Source organism: Chamaea fasciata, unplaced genomic scaffold (assembly GCF_029207755.1).
Source record: "Chamaea fasciata isolate MVZ Bird 193981 ecotype frontalis unplaced genomic scaffold, bChaFas1.0.hap1 SCAF_1, whole genome shotgun sequence".
NCBI classification, from domain to species: Eukaryota; Metazoa; Chordata; class Aves; order Passeriformes; family Sylviidae; genus Chamaea; species Chamaea fasciata.
Genome location: NW_027094086.1, coordinates 63107843 through 63122208, shown reverse-complemented (window position 1 = coordinate 63122208; position 14366 = coordinate 63107843).

Sequence of the window (14366 nt, the reverse complement as noted above, 5' to 3'; positions counted from 1 at the left end):
AAGTGCTTTGCACAAGTCCAGAGAGATGATGTCAGTTGTTCACCAACTCTATAACCCTGAATAGAAAGCCATCAAATTTTTCAGATACAATTTGCTGTTAGTGAAGTCATGCTGGCTTTCAAGAATCACCTCCTTATTTCCCATGTGCCTTAGGATAGTTTCCAGGAGCACCTGCTCTGTGGTCTTCTGTCGCTATAGGACATGAAAAGAACGACACTCATGCAGTCAGGTCGTCAGGACAAAAAAAAAAAGACGTGTTTATTTTTCAACGTCGATTTATATAGATTTTGGACAATGACTAGGAATTGGAAGATGAAGGTTGCCACCTCTCCAACCACACTGGTCAAATTAAAAGTCTATCAATTGTCCCTTCTCAAGAGAGGTATGATAAAAAATTACTTTGTTTACATTAAAATCCGTGTGAAACTCCACTACAAAAATGCAAACATCAGAAGGCTGAAAAAGATCAGAGCGAAAATCTTCCTGAGCACAGAGGTGTTACTGACTGGCCTGTAGTTCCCCAGGTTTTGTTTTTTTCCTTTTTTTTTAAATGGAAGTTATGTTTCCCCATTTTTCCAGTCAGTGGGAACTTCACTGGACTGCCACAATGTCTCAAACATGGCTTAGCCACTTCATCTGCCTATCCCCTCAGAACCTATGGATGCATCTCATCAGATCCAGAGAAGTTGTGGATGCCTCATCACCGAAAGCATTCAAGACCTAATTCGACGGGGATCTAGTGAAGAACATGGCAGGGGGCTGGAAGAAGATGATCTTTAAGCTGCCTTCTAACCCATGCCATTTGATGATTATATGACTTGCACATCTTCAGGTTCCTTAATGGTCTCAAACCTGATCTTTTCCTGCAGTGAGTGGTTCCCATTCTCCCAATCTCTACCTTTGCCTTCTGTGACTTGGGCAGTGTGGTTGATGCATATGCCTTTTACAAAAAGATTTAATTTTAAGATGCACATATATTTCTTGTAATATTCATAAATACATGTATTATACTTGACTATGCAAATGTGATTCTCAGGATTTTTGAGCTATTTCTTCTTTAAAACAGAAAACTATCTTGTACATAAACTCTACCTTTTTAATTTCTCTTATATTTTAGTATCAATTTATTTTGAAATAAATATCTTTGGGTAATATTTTCTGATATGTAATATTTTATTATGTGTTTAGAACTCTACTTTATGGGTGTGCAAAATTTAAACCTCTTCAGTGAGGATGGAAAAAGCTACAAGTATATATGTAAAAGAACATCTTAGTTCCCACAATGTATATTTTCTACTATTGGACTATCTGAATTCAGATCAAATCCTTTAAAGAAAAATCATTAAGTTTCCTTAAAGCTTTCTTAAAAATTCATATTAGCTTACACATCCAGATATAATGGAACCTTTCTGAAGGGTGAAATAATTTTGTGTAGACTTATGTTAAAAATGGTTAGAGTATTGAGGTAATTAAGCCACTCATCTTTAATAGTGGCTGTGTTCATCAGCTTAGATTCCTGCTGTCTTTCAGAATAAGTGGGTTTCTGTGTGTATCATCCATCTCTGGTATTTTAGAAGTTCCATAGTCAACATAAAAAGTGAAAATAAATGGTACAGCAATATTTTCCATTAGTCTCACAACTAAATCTAGTTTATCTTTTTAAATAAATGGCTACACGTATATTTACTAAGTTTTGTATAAAAGTCATAATGCCAAGAAATCCATTTTTTTCTTTAATAAAACTTATCCTAATGACTGAAGGTTTGATTTATGGACAGGTTGTTGTCACCTTGACTGCCTGAACCCTTTCATTTACTGCAAGAGTTCCAAGACAGGTCATGATATTTACACCAGGTCAGAATAATAATGTCACCAGGATCACGGTCCCTGATGATAGCGTATTTGTTTCATTTAAATAATGAACACCATTGGTGAAAATTGCAGTCTGAAACCATAACAAACAATGGACAGGAACACCCAGGATACAAAGAAAGAATATTGACACAAAATGTGATCTAGTTGTTCTAATTTGCTAGCCATCTTTTTTGTTGTTGTACAAAACAGTCTCCAGCAGTACACAGATGATCATGGAATAAAATCAATTTTGTTTGTGCTAATTCTCCAAAAAATAGAGCATTCATTCTAATGAGTATGGCGGTCAATGTGGTGCTTTCTCATGATGCAGTAAATGTCATAGCAAACATTTACAGGATATACTCTTTAGATATAGCAGAAATAATTTATAAGGGTTGTTTTTGACTGGCAGAAAGCAGAAAACTAAGTCTTCTCAAGCCCTTAACAAGGGTTTGAGAAGACTTAGTTTTTTGCTGATCTACTTCAGGTATTACTTCCTTCCTGATCTACTTCAGGTATTTAGATCCAAGGTACTTCAAACCACTGTAAAATTCAAAAGTGTATAAGTACAACCAGATACTCTTATATACAATATAAGGACTGGAATAAAATATTACCATGCCAAAACTCATTTTGGACAAAGAAGGCAAAGGATGCCTACCTGTTCAGTGTCCAATTTGTGAAATTCAGTACACAAAGCAGAAGCCTAATTTCCATTCACAAAGAATGGTACAAGGCAACCTAAGACTTCAGATTTGAAGGCTGCATGAGGAGTAGGCAGGGGGTAAAAATAGATAATGAAAAGCACAGACTTAATGTACCCCCTGTACTGAGGTCAAAGGTTTTGCTTGCAACACCTGCCTTGTGTACAGCCATGTAGATAACTCTCTGCACCTACCTGCTACTGTGAGCTTGGGGCTCCTGCAGCAGGGTTTAGCTCTGCAGCCCTTTCACAGAGTGCCCTTAGCTGATGTATTCAGCCTCAGATCACCAGTGCTCCCCCATGTTGTGCATACACATGGTACTGCATTACCAGCAATGCCTGTGGTGTGACCTTTCCCCGCATGGCCATCTCTCCATTTTCTCTACTGCGTGCTGTGTGTGTCTCATAGATGCCACATAACAAAGTAATCTGGAAACAATGATGAGAGGAATGCTGCACACAGCCCAGAGCTCAGGAATTGCACATGGTCCCGACTTGCATGCCTGCAGAAGCTGGGATTTATGACTCAAAATCTCTGCTTGACACAGGCATGTAAATTTTTCCTTGTGTGCCGATAACTGTATTTGTATTTCCTTGCTCAACATAGGTGGATGAGCAGCTGGTAATAGTTTGAGAGGGTTGAAACTTCCAATCCTCAGAACAGAAAGTTTTAACTTATCAAAGTTAAGGAATGAAATTTTCCAATGCAGAATTGGGGTAAAAGCAGAAAGCAGGAAAATTTACCAAGTAAACATCCTATGTAAGCTGGGCCAAAATGCATCAAGAACACAGCAAGAATGATGATGGAAATAATTTGTCAGATTATGCATATAATAGGAAACATTATAATACACTTCTTAATAATAATAATAAACTACTTAAACTGATGTGGCCCAAGCATGGTACCTAAAACATACGAAGTCTTCTGAAAATTAATATCTAAAGTATCCAAATATTGTCGTAAAATTACTGTTCTTATTAGAAAAGTGGCACTGCCTGTTAAAGCAGCTATTTAGCACTATTTAAGTGTTTCATTGTGTAAGTAAAATTGATATCCTGAGATTTTGAACTAAAGGTAATACTACCACATAAAATAGAACATAACAAAAGAGTTCTAATACCAATTTCAAAGAAATAAGTTTGTCTGCAAATTATCTCCAGAGATGTATTTCTTCCTAGGGCAGAAATAGGCCTCTTCACACTAAAAATATGCATCAAAGAATCACACATTTATTAGCCAGGTAAAAGGTTTTATCCTCACTCACTGAATTTGCACTATAGAGAGTGAAAAACAGAGTTCTTCTTAAATGCACTTTTCTCAAAATTCTTTGTTTAATTAGAGCTTTTTTGATTTAGCACTTTCCAGTGGGATGATTTCTGTCTTCCAGGGTTCACTACTGATAGAGAAAGAAGGAGAGAAATTAAATCCAAGAGATATTCTTGGTTTTGCTCCAAGGAGAATTGTTTTATTACAGCTCTGTCTTGGGATGGCATGCAACAGTTTGGTCCAGTGTGGACAAAACATAAATTTTGAAGCCTTAGATGGGTCTGTGAAATAGAAGTCTCTGAATGGACAATTCCAAATAATCATGAAAAGGTATGTGGGGACCCTTCCATCCACCTTACATCTGTGTAACTCAAGATGACACATCCATAACATGTTACTTCTCATTTTCCCTGCTTTCTTTTGGAATAAAAGGGTAATTTTCACAGCATTTATTGAAATAGTGGATATTTCAAACCTGCATTTCATTTTTAACCAGCTAAAAGGAGTTCCTTTAGATAATAAGTCAGTAATTCCTTCAGAAATCAATGGAAATGCTCAGAGCTATTATTATCTTGACAGCATATTGCAAGATTAGTAGAACAATTTCACTATGTTTATAACTACCTCATGCTGGCATTTGATTCCCATTTGTCTTTAAAATGAAAACAAAGAAAAGTAGTTGCACAATCACTCTCAATCTCTGTCTCTCAAGCACCAATCATTCTATCAACTGCACTATTATTTTCTTCAAAACAATGAAAAAGTTCCCGTTACGGAAATTTAAAAGTTCAAATGGATTTTAGGTAAATATCATTAAAAAAATATGTGAAAAAAAGAGTAATTCATTTAGCACCATACTTAAAACCAAAAAAAGAAAAGAAGTCGATTAACAATATATGGCTATATCATAATCTACTTTTAATGGCTAGGGAAAATACTTAGAGAGGTTAAAAAGCACAACAAATTCCTGACCTACAAATCTGTCATCATTTCATTAAAACCCCATATATATATATATTTTTTTATATATATATATATATGTGTGTGTGTGTGTGTGTGTGCGTGTGTGCGTGTGTGTGTGTAATTAGAGTTTTTATTCTTTACTTGTCTGTGTTGGCTGCTATTTATCTTTTTATTGTCTTTCAGATGGTTAGAGATGATTTCATTATTTACTAATGTGCTTTTTGGGTTTTTGTGGGATTTTTTTGCTTTTTGACAAGGATTATATATAAGTGATATGTCCCTCTTGTTTTCTTTCCTATTTTAAAATAAATTAATGACTCACATTTTTCAGTCTCGAAACTATCTGCTTTTTTTTTTGTGATTTCATTTGAACATTATCAGAACCAAATGAGTTGAAAACATCTGTCTTAAAGTACTCCCATTTCTCCTTCATTTGTTCTAGATTGGAAACTTCTTTTTCTCTTTTTCTCATCAATTTTGCTAATTGCAAATGGTGGCTTATAATTTTAATGTCTTATGAAGATCCATTAACCATTAAAATACTTGGCCTTCTAGGCATCACTTGTCAACACATCTCCTTCTCCATCAAGAAGCTGATCAATGATTTTCTTAGTATTCCTTTTCACATAAATATACATATTCTACACTATCAATGCCATTTCTTGTAAGTTTCACCTCATTTGTTGCCTAGAAACTTAGGATTTTGTCCCTATGTGTTTGCTCAATGCTTTTCCACTTATTCTCAGTAAGCTAACTTTTTTTTTTTTTTTTTTGCTTCCTGCACAATTTCTCCATACATCTGAGATCTATAGAAAACTCACAATTCAAGGAAGTTTCCCAGCTGTCTATCTTTGCTTTAGTTGTTTTGCATTTGTGCTCATAAGAAAAATGGCCACTTATATCACTTTTTCTTACATTCACCTTCAATATTTGCCAACCCTCTGAGTACAGATGTCTTCATGAGAACCTGAATTTTAATATTTTTTCTATGTCATTTTACTTCTTAACCCTACAAGATCTTGAATACCATTTGGGTTCTTTTAATCCACATTGAGATGGCCTTTCACCTTTACATTCTTATCCAATATTTCCATGTTGACTGGAATTAGCTCTAACTTTCTGTATCCATCCTACTCCCCATTCCTTTTTAAAGCAAATTCTGTGTGCTGAATAATTTTGCTATTTCTTCACAGAAAACCTTATCCTGAACAACATCACATTTTGGACTCTAGTAGACCTTAATCAGATAGCTCCATTGTTTTCTTCCTCCTCCTTTCTACTCAGAGATTTTCAACAATCCTCTCTCTTTTTCTTCTATCTTGGCAAGCACACATATCCTTCATCTTCAAAGAAATGCTCCTCTTTTTTTTTTCATTACCTGCTTCCTTGTACAAGCTATTCCTCTTTAATATTAACACTCGAGTTATAGAAATTTTCCTATCCATTATCATTATACTATATCAATTTATCCTCAAACTTGACCAACTGGTAAGAGTCACAACAATTTTTTCTTCCCCATATTTCTTCATTTAATATGCCTACATCAGGGTATTTTGCAGACACTACATTTCCTTTGCACAAACATATGAACAGATTTTATAATAAATAAATAATCATTTGCTTTTGAAATGCCTCTGCCATACCAACTTTCCACTTACCCAAAATAATATTTCAACAATGCTGTATCAACATACAGCTACCCAGAAACACCACAAAAAAAATATTCTAAAAGTAAAGTGGATTGTATCACCAGGGTTTAGACTTTTAATAAACCTAAGTTTGTTTCCAGACATAAAATTAAAAATTCAAATAGACTCCTTGTGGAGACCAACAAAAATGACATATCTTTTATGCAGGCCCTAGCCACATCCTCATCTGTAAAAAAAAGTTATGAAAGGGTATAACAGAGAGTGAAAATAAATGTGTAACTGTAGAGCACCTGTTTCAGTTTAGTTTATTATTTTTCCTTTGAGTTCAATTAAAGTGCTTCTTTTATCCTTTTTGTGTTGTTAAAGAACCAAATTAGACTTGGGGCAAGCTATCACAGACCTTCAGGATGAAATAAACTTCAGCTGGAATCTGCTTTATTTTTCATAGGGTTTATAATATTAGTGACATTTTCAGTAAAGAGAGTAACAGACAGCTTGAAAACCAAACTTCTGCAGGAAAACCAGAAGTGACATGACAAAGGGCTGACATAATATCCAAGATACTGATTTTTATTGTATTTGATGTCTGTTCAGACATGTTAGACATGTCTGTTTTCATACCTTTACTCCTCTAATAGCAGCTGTGCTCTGATGAGATATAATGTCTTCAATTTCCAGCCTTTTTTTTATTCTTCTCATCAAAGTGAAAAAAAAATCTCCCAGCATAAAAGTAGCCTTCACATCCACTTGAACTAAGAATCTAAATTTAATTTTTGACCAAAATTTCTAAAAAAGTAATAAATGCTAAAGTAAACATAAATCAAGAATGTCTGTGCATAAAAGCAATGATCCCAATTCAGCCTTTTATTTACTTTACACTCATATCTATTTAACCTTATCTAACCTAGCCATCTATCAAGAAACTCTTCAGCCTTGCATGGTGACTAAGCTTTTATCTAATAGAATATTTTAAGCTTGGGGAAAATGAAAATTATGTAACTGGTATTATGTGCTCATAGAGTTAATAACTCAGTGAATGATGGCACAGGTTTAACTGAAGCACTGTTGTAAGAATATGTTGTCAATTAGGGGTGTTAACCCTTGAATAAAATACCCAGTATGCTGTCAGAACTTCCCAAATTGATTACTTGAACCAATTAAATCTTTCTGCACTTTATACCACTATGCAAAATTCCCTGCATAAAGAAATTTAACAGGATTTCCTGGTGTTGCTCTCGATGAAGGAAAAAGGCTGTAGTAAAGGGAAGAATCAAACAAAATTCAATGAAGTCTTGAAAGACTTGGGTATTTTTCTTCAGGTTGTATGGTATTAAGAAAGTTTTGGTTGGCTGATTGGTCGGTGTGAGGGGTTGGCCACTAAGGAGTAAACACTGTCAAAATGCAAAATAAGGCCAGTTTACTTGATTTTGCATGGAACTTTTAAAGTTGTGGTCTAAGGAATGTGTTTTAATAGCTTATAACCATCTGTAACTTCAAACTATATAAAGCATTTGCTAGAGAGCAATTAAGCCAAAAATTCTCAGAGGATCATTTAAGGTATTAATTATAAACTACATGGGAAAAGAAGTTGATATAGACAAATATTATTTATGTTGCAAATAAAACCCACCTTATTTACAATTCTTAAAACTGAAATTCTCTCCGATTTTACAGTTGTGGTCAGATGCAGATATTTTTCTTTCTGAAATTATTCTACACAGGTACATTTATAGACACGCCTTTGTTACTTGAAAGAAAGTGGTTATATATTTTCAGTTGTTTTTCTTTTGCCATTTCTGTTGGCCTTTTACTTTGAAACAAGACAGGTCAAACAGAAAAAGGATGAATAATTCAGAATGTTGAAAGTAGGAGACATTGAAAAGCCTAGAAAGGTCTGTTACAGACATTTCAAGGTATTTGCTTTTTCCTTTCCTTTAGTAATTTGCAATTTTCTCCCTGAAAAGAGGGGGAATCTTATGTGCCTTCCAATTCTAGGATGACAGTTACAAAAGTATGACTTGATGGAAAAAATGCTGTGAATAATTTTGGGCTGCTGTTTTCCTGCTAATTGGGATTAACAAAGATCAAGAACAATTTACATTAATACAGTAATGTGGTGACATTTCCTCATATGACTAACACAGCTGTTTTACACAGTTTGCTGCTTTTTAGTGAACAAAAATAATTTTATCCTTAGATGATTTTAAAATATGTTTTCTGATATGTTTTAGTCTTAAAGAAAAGTAATCATTTCTAAATAAATTTAAGACATCACCTTAATAATTTCATTTGACTAGAGGGATTCCATACCTTGTTGGAATTCAATACAGTGTTTGTTGAACAGACATATGAAAATAAGTATATCACTTGTCAGGAAAACAATCTTCTCAAGACCATCATGTATATTCAAATTTGAAATAATAACTTTAATGTTCTCCTATTGTTTAATTCCTTGTGTTTATAAAGATGAGGTAGGGTTAATGTTACAGTTAAATGCTCTCCTACTCTTTAGATTCAGTCAGATTTGGTTTGTTTTCTCCAATGTTGGAAATATCTAATAAAATGTTCTTTTAGCACAATTTCATTATTTTCAAGATACATCATTTCAGTTAATACTCTGCCTGAGTGAACACAGTGTTGATAGGTCATGCTATTGTTTAAATAAATTTCTTCCCTTATTTATGATTCCCAGTCTAGCCTTAACTGTTGTAAACAGAACCAGATAAATTTGGTGGATTTCGATCAGTATTACCAGGTTAGATATCCCCTCTCCTATCAATTAGTTTAGTCCTTTGGGCACAACAACCCACATCAAGGGGTTTTGTACAGTGCTTAAGCTCCTTAGGTCATTTAGATGCTTTTTCTACTAGATCTTCTATTTGTGCCTAGGGATAACTTCTTTCCCTCACATCCCACTCTTCAAGTGAGTATGGTTCACATCCAACTTCTCCCCATACTGTTCTTAGAGGGATACTGGGTTGCATGTTTGGAAGAGGCCTAACTTCTAGCATGTCTCTAAAAATGCTGGGGATGACAGACAAGTAGATGCTTGTGGCCCCTGTGGTGAGCAGGTCAGCCTGTTCTTGACAAAATATACTGGAGTTCTATAATTACAGAATTCTTTGTCTCATCCAAAGCTGTGTCACCATTAGCTATGTAAGATAATGTGTACAGGAAAAACAGATATGCCAGACTGAAAGTTTCAAAAATATCCATCTAAGCACTTGAGGTTGAGGTAAAACAGGTGACAAATTGTTATGTTGCAGCGCAGAACACAAAGGTTGAAAGTAACTTCACAAAAATTGCACTTAAAAAATGAAGGTGAAAAGAATATTCTATTTTTTATTTTTTGACTAAAATGATGGGTTTTATCAAACTGCACCGTATTCAAGTCAGCAGTCATTTTTATCAAGCAGCCTGCCTAAACAAAACGGAGCAGTCATGTACAAGTGAAATTCCAATCTTTCTTCTGTGCTCCATGTGTTTCTGTTCCATGGCAAAACTCCATTCGTTAACTGTGTTTTCATGGTTAGAAAATTTAGAGAGGGGTCATAACACTGATAACTGAAAAACTATCATTTATATGCTTGCAGCTTTCAAAAAATTGAGTATATATATCTAGCTACCTGGAGGGAAATATGGTATTACTACTACACTAGTACTACTACTACTACTACTACTACTACTACTACTACTACTACTACTACTACCAGAAATAGTAGAGTAACTATGAACGATCTTAAATAACATAAGATACTGTTTATTATTTGATATTACACACACATTCATCTAGACATAAATAAAAATAATAACATTAATGTGTTCAGGGGATGCCCAGTACTACCACATTCCCTTCAAGGCAGAAGATAAATTAGAAATAAAAAGTCAGCTGTGTGATGGTTTTATACATTTATAATTTTAGGAGACCACTTAGAGAGTCAAGTGGACAGAAGAATGGCAAGGTTTCTAAAGCTACATGATAATTGCAATTTTTAGCAATACCCCACTTTGGCTGCACACCGCATAGTGGTCAGTATGCAAAAATATAGACAAATATACTTCAACTCTACATAGTCAGTATTAATAGGTTCTGGGAATAAGATGGGACTGAGCAATGGACACCAACAGTATCTCAGGACATTCTGTGTGGAAGGACAATGTAATTAGTGTGAACTGCCTGACCATGTAACTTTAACTATCATTCCAATCATTTCCATCCTAAAATTATGCCATGTACATAAACATTCAGCCAGTTATGTCTGACAGTAAAAACAGAAATTAAGCTCTTCATGTTCTATCTGCTTTATGTATAGGACAAAGTTAAAAATTTTACTAACAGAATTTTCACATTTGTGTGTTGCTTTAAAGTGTTTCATGATTCCTCCCTGCAACTGTAGAAACACAAAAAGTTAAATGTAACTGGAAAATATTCAGTATATTACTTTGCCATAGCTTCGTGACTAAAAAAATGTATATTTCTATACTCTGGTAACCAACCAAAATAATTTAAAGCAGGTTTATTTCAATGTGATTAGATTCTTAGAATGCAGATGTGTTGGTTATGTGTGTTTGCATGTCTACATGCATATGTGTGTGTGAAAACATATTTACAAAGGAAGTTCTTTTTCTAACATATTATGTTTTCTTAATTATCATTTGGAACAGAAGTGAAGGCATATTCCAGGATTTTTGAACTGTACTGGAGCAATCTGGAAGTCAAATTCTTAGTGGTATCTGTGTACAGAATTTCCTGGTTGGCACTGTGAGTAAAATGAAAAAAAAAAAAAAAAAAAAAAAAAAAAAAAAAGACAACTGCTAGCTCTGATCAGCTGTGCCATATTTTCTAAAAGCCCATGAACCAGAACAGTGGGTTAAAAGGAAGTTGACCTGACACATCCAGGTAGACTGATAAACTAAGCTGAAAACATTTCATCTTGCAGCTGATGCTAGGTGAAGCATATATGACAAATTGTAATGGCTGCAGGGTAATGGATCACCTGTAAGGGCTCAGTGTTCCCTCACTAACTTGCTCTGTCTCCTGCTTTCTCCCACATGCAGCAAGGTATTTTCCCTTCACAAATCCTAGGGCTGCAGGGAAAAATCACAAACTTGGGCAAGTCATTCAGCACCCCCTGCAAAGCAAGAGCATTGTCTTTCTACGTGCACCTTCACGGCAGGACAGGCTGTGAGCTCAGGGTCACAGCTGGTCTCCCATAAATTCTCTCTTCGGGACAGTGCCTGTCTTGCACTGCTGATCATGCCTCTAAAGAAGACAAGCACCATTGTTAGGCCCCAAAAAATATTTTTACTGGTATACCATCATCAGCTTTAACTCGTTATCAAAGATGTGTGTCCCTATACATGAGGGAGTCCTAAGAAAAACTATGTATTCCTAAAATATCGTCTTGTTTGATTAGACTGTACCACCAGAGCAACACTCAGCTGAGGTTCCAGCTCAAGGCTGAACAGCTCATACACTTTAGCATATAGCCAGATAAGCCAGACAGCAATATAAATAACACACTCTTGTTTCTGGCTCCCTGTCTGTCAACCCAACTCCCTTTGGGTGCAAGCTGCTGAGTCTGCCAGAGGAATGTCTGATGTCTGACATGGGGCACCAGGCACAGAAAAGAAGAACATCATATTCATGCAGCTCAGAAATACTGGACAGGGTTTGCTTAGAGGCCCCTGAACTCTCTGTCATTCCCACTTTAAACGTACAGCTAACCTCTGTCTCTTTTTATACCAAAGAACATAATCTTGAGTCCTGCAGTTTGCTGCATTTCCCCATGATGGAAAGTACAGGTTTTCTGCACCCAAACCTGAAAAATTTAACTAAAAGTTTATAGCAGTTTAGTTAAAGCAGAGTAGTTTAGTGGGTAGACATGCCAAATGAGGCATCTGGCTTGTCCTACAAAACCTTTTTCATAAGGTGGTGTTTTAGAATAACAGATGAGTGTGAAATCAAGGCAAGCAATGATTAGGACCAGGAGCAGTAGCCACACACAAGGTTTTTTCTATTTTTCTTTTTTTTCTGAGTTAGGAAAGCAAAAATATGTAAGAAAATTTAAAGATTTTAGGATATTGACATAGTTTCCTCTAAATGAGCAATCTTCAATATATGCAATATTTTCTGCGTTCTGTTCTTTTAAAAGCTTGGCTCCAGCTTTGTATGAAAGTTATCCCTGGAAACATTTCTCAGACAAAATGGATTACAAACTCTGTATTTTCTTTTGTTTATAAAAACAGCTCCCTTACACATAAGCAAAATATCTGCATCTCACATACATGTTACAATACATTCCAGGAATATTCTGTTTTCCCTTCACTTACTTTCATGATCTTGATTCTAAAGTGGCCATTGTATAGATTATATTTTACCTTTTATTTCATCCAAACAGTGGTCAAACAAATATATTTTCTATTTATAAAGCATCTCAGGCTAAATTCACTTTGTCGTAAATTGTAAATGAAGCCTTTTGTGGAGCTGGTATGTTGAAGGCAGTGTTAGTCACCACGAAGCTAAATGACACGACAGACATCCTCAGTTGACTTTCTCCACCTAGAAGCTTTTAATGTGACACAGCACATGCTTAGCTTCTCAGTTCTACCTCTTCAGAAAATCCATCAAAATTAGTGGCATTACTGTGCTATAAAAGTGGTTTCAGTGAGACAAAATTATTTCCAGAATTTATAGTGGATAAGTGAGGAAGAAAATTATTTTTCCAACAAAATGACTTTGTACCAGCTGAAAATGAATTCACAGTAGCAACTGGAGATTCAGAAGAGGGATTCAGGTTATCACTCATTGAGACTACCCTCTTTATCATCCCATACAGCCAAGCTGGAGGAAGATCTACTTCTCTACTTCTGGTCTTTTCACATTATGTATTGTAAATTTCCACATTAATTGCATCTGCAAAGAAAGGAAGAAGCAAAATTCATCCAAGACAAATTTAGGGACAAGACATATTTTCATTCAGATTTCTTTCAGTTTGGACTCACAGTTTCCACTCATAGTAAATCATTAGTCTAGGGAGTCAAAACTGACATAGGTTGGAGAAAATTAAGTTCATATTTGGACAATTTAAACAACTCAAATAATTGAAATAAATAATTGAAATAAATATAAAATAATTTGGATAATTAAAATAATTGAAATAAATCAAAATATATAAGTTGGGTTTTGGTAACCAGAAGATTAACAAGAAAAGTAACAATTTTTGGCTGTGGTTTAAGTTGATGCTGATTCATAGGATTTTTTTTATTTTACTTTGGACCCTAAGATCAAGTTGACAGGCCATACCAACTTCTGTAGGATTTGAGTTGACAGTGATGAGCTGAAATGTTTATCTTGCCTACCTGCTAGCCACTGACAGTGTCAGCACCAGCATCTCTGTGTAGCAGCCTGGCTCAAAGTAATGCCTTGTGTTCCAAGGGTTTCCAAACTTTGACTTTGAGGAAGAGAATATACTCATCCTTATTTAGACATTACACAGCTCTGTGTGGTGTGTAAGGTATTGATACTCCCATCAGACAGCTTTCAGGACCTGAGCACAGAAAGTGAGAAGGTTTTGTGGCATTCTTTCACTTCGTGGCTTTGTGGTAGAGTTGTACTCTGGATTCCAGGAAAATTGCAGAATACCTTTGTTTTAAGATGAAAAGGCTTTTTATGTGAAAAAAAAAAAAAGAGTATGAGGATGCTCTAATCAATTTCTATGTAAAATTACTATTTCTTGGTGGAAGCGAGGTTTTTCATGAAATATTTTGTTAAAATGTGTACAGGTTTTGTCAGATTGCAGAATTTCTCATGTCTTTTCTAGGTGTCCCCTTCTTATTCTCTTTCTTTCCATCCTTTCTGTCATGTTCAAACTTTCCTTCTTAAGTCATCTTCATTATTTTCCACTGAATCCCTTTCCTCTTCCTACGA